Genomic DNA, 6,000 nt, shown 5'->3' with positions numbered 1-6,000 from the left:
GACGTGAATGACGAATAAAAAGAATACTTTTTTTTTTTTTTACCAGAGGTGCAGGAGCTAAGTCTTTCAATTCTGATGCAAATTAAGGCAATATGAATACAGAGGGGAAACGGGATCTTACTGTGTCAAGTAAGTGAATACAGTTTACAGATACTTTTACGAGATGTAAACGAATATGTAAACACTATGAAAAGGCTACAGACACAAAAGTTTATGATTATATATATATATATATATATATATATATATATATATATATATATATATATATTGGGAGGTGAGTTTGAATGGAGAAAAACTGGAGGAAGTGAAGTGTTTTAGATATCTGGGAGTGGATCTGTCAGCGGATGGAACCATGGAAGCGGAAGTGGATCATAGGGTGGGGGAGGGGGCGAAAATTTTGGGAGCCTTGAAAAATGTGTGGAAGTCGAGAACATTATCTCGGAAAGCAAAAATGGGTATGTTTGAGGGAATAGTGGTTCCAACAATGCTGTATGGTTGCGAGGCGTGGGCTATGGATAGAGATGTGCGCAGGAGGATGGATGTGCTGGAAATGAGATGTTTGAGGACAATGTGTGGTGTGAGGTGGTTTGATCGAGTAAGTAACGTAAGGGTAAGAGAGATGTGTGGAAATAAAAAGAGCGTGGTTGAGAGAGCAGAAGAGGGTGTTTTGAAATGGTTTGGGCACATGGAGAGAATGAGTGAGGAAAGATTGACCAAGAGGATATATGTGTCGGAGGTGGAGGGAACGAGGAGAAGAGGGAGACCAAATTGGAGGTGGAAAGATGGAGTGAAAAGGATTTTGTGTGATCGGGGCCTGAACATGCAGGAGGGTGAAAGGAGGGCAAGGAATAGAGTGAATTGGAGCGATGTGGTATACAGGGGTTGACGTGCTGTCAGTGGATTGAATCAAGGCATGTGAAGCGTCTGGGGTAAACCATGGAAAGCTGTGTAGGTATGTATATTTGCGTGTGTGGACGTATGTATATACATGTGTATGGGGGGGGGGCCATTTCTTTCGTCTGTTTCCTTGCGCTACCTCGCAAACGCGGGAGACAGCGACAAAGTATAATAAATAAATAAATAAATATATATATATATATATATATATATATATATATATATATATATATATATATATATATATATATATATATAATGTTTGTGAAGGTCTCTGTTGAAATAAGACTGGCGACTAAATAAGAGATATACACAAGTATACATTGGTGTGTAGATGGTGAGTGGCATTATACGATTACATACATATACTGTAACTGATTATAGTGTGCAAAAGAGGTACTGTTGGATGTGAATGAGCTGGGTCAACTTGAGGGTGGGGGTGTCTGATCATTGACGTGTAGGTGAGGATGAAGACCTGTAGACATTTCAGGAAAATAGGGAACGATGTGGATGAGAAAAGGGTGGTAAAAGTAAGTGAGCTTGGAAACAGACTTGTGTCTGAAGAAGTATCAGGAGAGATTGAATGTACAATGGTATCAACAGGTGAGGAAACGAAACTTAGGCAGTGGGGAGTGGGTAAGGAATGATAAGCATTGCTGGCATGTGCGAGAGAAATATGTAATATTCAGGTAGAAAGGGTATGGGCGTTACCTACAGGGAAATAGTATGATTGAATGTGGCAGGAGGTCAGGAGGAAGGTGCAGAGCCTGAAAAAGAGAACAGTTGAGAGTTGGGGGTCGTAGCAGGAAACTTCAGGGAGAATGATATTTTGGACGGAGGTTAATATCGTACGAAAAACAAACTTTTGGGAACATTACTGAAGGGGCAAATGAGGAAGAAACAAGAGGCAGTGATATGGTGAAGAGGAAATGGAGTACTTTGAATGAATGTTGTGTTTAATGCTTTAACTGAGAGGAAGATCATCCTAGTTCTTCTCGCTGTTGCCCTCAGTGGTTGAAGGAATGAGATCTGCACAGTTAAGGCAAACGAATACGTTTCCTGTGCAAAAGGAAGGAAAAGGTTTTGGGCGTCCCAGATGACACAAAAGCCCAACACATCCTTCGCTGATGCGTTGCAAAAGAAACAACAGATGTGAGACCAAGAATGCCAGACCGACTTTCTTCCTGTAGTAGATACCACCAACGCTCGTTCTTCTAATGATGAAAGTGTCAGTGGTGATCCCTTGGCTGACCTTGGATTATCAACACGACCAAAGACACGTAACTGTAAAACTAAAGAAAAGAGAAGACAGTAGGTTAAATTTAACCGAACTAGTAAAACATAGTAACAAAATTAAGGAACAAAATAACAAAACAGTCAATCGCATGTCGCGGGGCATCTGACTCCATCAATTCATACAGACAGAAGTAGTAAGATGGAATCTGCCATTCACAAATGGTGCCAATGCCTGAGACCGTGAATGGTTCCTCGGAAGTCCCCCCATACCTCCAAGTAGGACCGGTCGCACAAGGGCCAGGTTGAGTTGGTCACCTCTCGATGGGGAAACAATCCTGCACAACTAGTCTTCTAGTGAACTAGTACCAGGGGAGTAACACAATGATAGTTCGCACACTGCCTTGGATTACCCTTGAGAGTACGTCCTCTGAGAGTGCAAAAGCGGCAAGTGGCATGACAGACTCCGTGTAATACACAGATGTATGGTCACAGCAGAGTATGGAAGAGCACTCTGTCTTGTGTGTATATTAATTGAATGGTTTCAGAGTACGAATTGATTAGACCATCCTGAGCACCAAGTTGGTTTATTGGTGGGTTATTTGGGGCTTTAGAATTATCGACTACCATTCATTAATAAGGCCATCAGTGTCAAGTTATTACCAGCCATAGAAATTCTTGAACACCTTCAAGTGTTCAAGATAATTATATGATCATACGTATCCTCTGCATATATGGCTACTGCTGAGCACTGGAGACGTACTCACGTTTCTTTGCCCGTGAAGATTATTTTCGTTTAGTCTATCTTAGCAATAGGACATTTTCTTTGTTTCAATCAGGTTTACCTGGGCAAGCACCTCAGGTCACGAATCTTTCTTGTAAATGTAAGTTTTACATGTGGGAAACTGTTCATGCGTTTCAAATTGATTTTGCTATAATTACTATGAATGCAGAAAAAGCTTAAAGATTAAATTACTCATGCTTGCAGTGTAGACACAATCGACATCAAAGTTTAAGTAATGAGGCATAAACTAACTTTAGGAAACAACCTGCTTTATGATTAGAAACAAATGCCTATTGTAAAGTAAGATTTGATACGTAAATATTAGCGTAAATATCAGTCATGGTTGATAACCTCATGAAATATCCCGTTAGTATTCCGGCAGTAATTTTCCTGAGCACGGATTCCTCTTTCGTTGTTTTGTGTTTTTCAAGGTTCGGTGTTGGATATTAGAAATATTTTCGTCCATAACGTATTCTTACGTGTACGTACAGTAATTTATTGAAGAGGATTTTATTTCTTTAAGATAAGAGAAGCATAACGCATTGTGCTCGTCACTTTCACCTTCTGTGGCAATGATGTTTCACCAGACCTTTTGTTGTTTTTATTGTTTTACGCAGATTACTAAAGCCCTATTTACTATACTAAGTCAATAGATTCGACATCCGCTTTATGGATAACATTATTCCTTACTCTACTTGTCATATCAGGCATGAAATAGAACAAAATCTTCGTACAAATTTAGATATTACCTTTTGTTTTGGCGAGAGCGCCATGTTCCGGGAATGACAAGCAGGCGGACGTATTCACCATCAGTCAGCTAAAATAGGACGGAATAGGTTTAGGAGTAACTAATAGACGACGGTGTCCTAAGGATACGAGAAATAAAGGTATGGGGAAGTTGATATGCGTTGTCACTTGAGTTTTCTGTCCTGAATGCCGGATAACATGGGTTGTCAACTTTTTCTTTGGGCCTGGTGGCCAGGTTAACCGTGTGGGGCTGAGGATGAGCTGGGCATTGGAATGATTTAATGATTAGAAAGATTAATGTAATTCAGTAGAGGTAACATGATCAAATTCTGGTGATTGACTTTGCTTTTGCTTGGTAGTAGCTTAGTGGGGCTTGTTGGCTTGTAGAATAGATAAATTCGTGTCTAGACCCTAAAGGAAATAAAAAACCAAAGTTATTTATGTGGTTTAGTCATGACTCAGGAAACGTGAAATCTTGGGACATGAGGTGAGACTTCTTACCACATGAGATATATAAAGTTGTAATGTTATGTTTGCTGGTGAGGAACTCAGAAGTTAAGTAGACACCTGGGTAAAACTGTGTTGTAGAGGCTCCATATATTTAAGGTATGGATTTGCAAGAAATGCATATCATTAGTCTCTATACCCTTAGTAGATGTGATGTAGATCAATATTACACAATTTAGAGCTCAATTGATATACCTTTTGGTAATAAATAAGTGGTAGTGGGGAGGGTTATGATCATTAGGCAAGAAGTTGGATGGATTTATGTAGAAGTTGGTGATACATATGTAGAAATCATTAGAACCTATGAAATTTTCCTCCTAACTCTTCCTGGCAGTCGAGATTTATCTTAATTTTTATTGTCTTGTAATTGAAATATACCAGACACCCATGATTTCAGCAATGTGTTAGCCACCTTAAAGATACACATCAGATATGGGTCAAAGGTAGTGCTACTGCAATCTTTCCCAATAAAATACCTTTCCAGTTGGTTTCCAGAAGGACACCACAATAATTTTGATATATTTATACTGTAAATCTTGCCTTTTAGGGAAAGTTAGGTGAAGTTTTATATGTTCTGTTGATTTTAACAATTGTTTCACCTACTTTTACAGTATCACTCCCAAATTTTCCCTAATCTTCATAATATGATTATGATAGTTCCTTTTCCCTAAGAACCTGTATGAATTACATCTTAGTGGAAGGAGTCCATTGATATGTTTCTTACCAAACCTTGTTATATTTGAGGTATCCGTAAAGTAAATTGTACTAGCACGACAACTTTTTAAAATGTTTTATAAGGATATTCCTGTATTATTCTCCTGATATACACTTAGAATTAATGTTTCTCCTCTGAGCTAAAGAGCATATTGCCAAAGGAGGAATAGGTATTAGTTTTAAGATTTAGTCATGTAAGCATTCCCTTTTACGTATAAAGCCTAGCTAGTAGGTATTAATGTTAGCTGCTTGCAGCCATTGAAACTGAGTGAGAAGTCTCTTTCAAAATAAGATTCTATCATTGTCAGCAAATGAAGACAATAGTGATGTAAGGGACACTTCCACTCCAAAGGAACTCGTATTGTCTCACTCATTCATGGAATGCATTCTTAAAGCTGCAGGAGATCCTTTGGAGGCTTCCTATGTTTGCATATATTAAAAATGATTATCTAGCAAGAGTTTTGAGATTGCCAACGAGGGATTTTTTTTGGTTCAGACTGTAACAGCTTTTCATTACCTAATCTGATTTGGATGCATATATTGTTTTAATAGTTATGATTAATTAGAACTAGAATCTATGGTTTCAATTGCAGCAGTGATTTATACCAAAGAAAATCATATCAGTGGATTTTTTACAATTATCAGAATTCTCTTCTGCCAGCTGTGATTTAAAGTAACTTTAAAGAATGTTAGGTTAGTGAAAGAATTTTGGTTTGGTACTATATTACCTTTCTTTTGATAATTACCTGTTTGTACAAGCAAAACAGTACCAGTCCTAGAACAACATATAACCCAAAAATTCTTTGATAATCACTGGAATATTAAGGACCCTAGTGTTCTTGATGACCTAAAAAGTTGCTGATCAGTTAGCTGATAGATGGTGATGTGAAAGTAGTGTTGATTCTTTTTGAAGTAACTGGAGAGAGAACAACTGGATCTCCATTACAAAACAGAGTAGATGAACCTCTCAAGATAAGTATGAGGGGTATATAAAGAGCCATTTAAATATCCAAGAATACAACCCCAGGAGAGATTGGCATAACTCACTCTATACTTAATGTAATGATTGATGTTATTGTAAGGGAACCCAGAAGATAATTTCATGATGTCAGTAG

At 38.1% G+C, this 6,000-nt stretch overlaps 1 protein-coding gene across 13 annotated transcripts in view; it reads left to right on the top strand.

Annotated features, from left to right (window-relative positions):
* Positions 1 to 3,652: 3,652 nt before the first annotated feature.
* Positions 3,653 to 6,000, top strand: part of pum (pumilio) — a 522,382-nt gene continuing 520,034 nt past the window's right edge. For 4 of the 13 annotated variants that reach the window (XM_071664573.1, XM_071664571.1, XM_071664570.1 and 1 more), the window contains exon 1: positions 3,685 to 3,804. The gene's annotated coding sequence lies outside the window, so the exon portion shown is untranslated. Of the gene's footprint in view, positions 3,805 to 6,000 lie in introns of all 13 variants that reach the window. The other 9 variants (XM_071664574.1, XM_071664572.1, XM_071664575.1 and 6 more) reach the window with 5 other exon arrangements.

This window comes from Panulirus ornatus, chromosome 9, assembly GCF_036320965.1.
Source record: "Panulirus ornatus isolate Po-2019 chromosome 9, ASM3632096v1, whole genome shotgun sequence".
NCBI lineage: Eukaryota > Metazoa > Arthropoda > Malacostraca > Decapoda > Palinuridae > Panulirus > Panulirus ornatus.
Note: the sequence above shows the minus strand (reverse complement) of the source record. Positions and strands in the feature narration are given on the sequence as shown.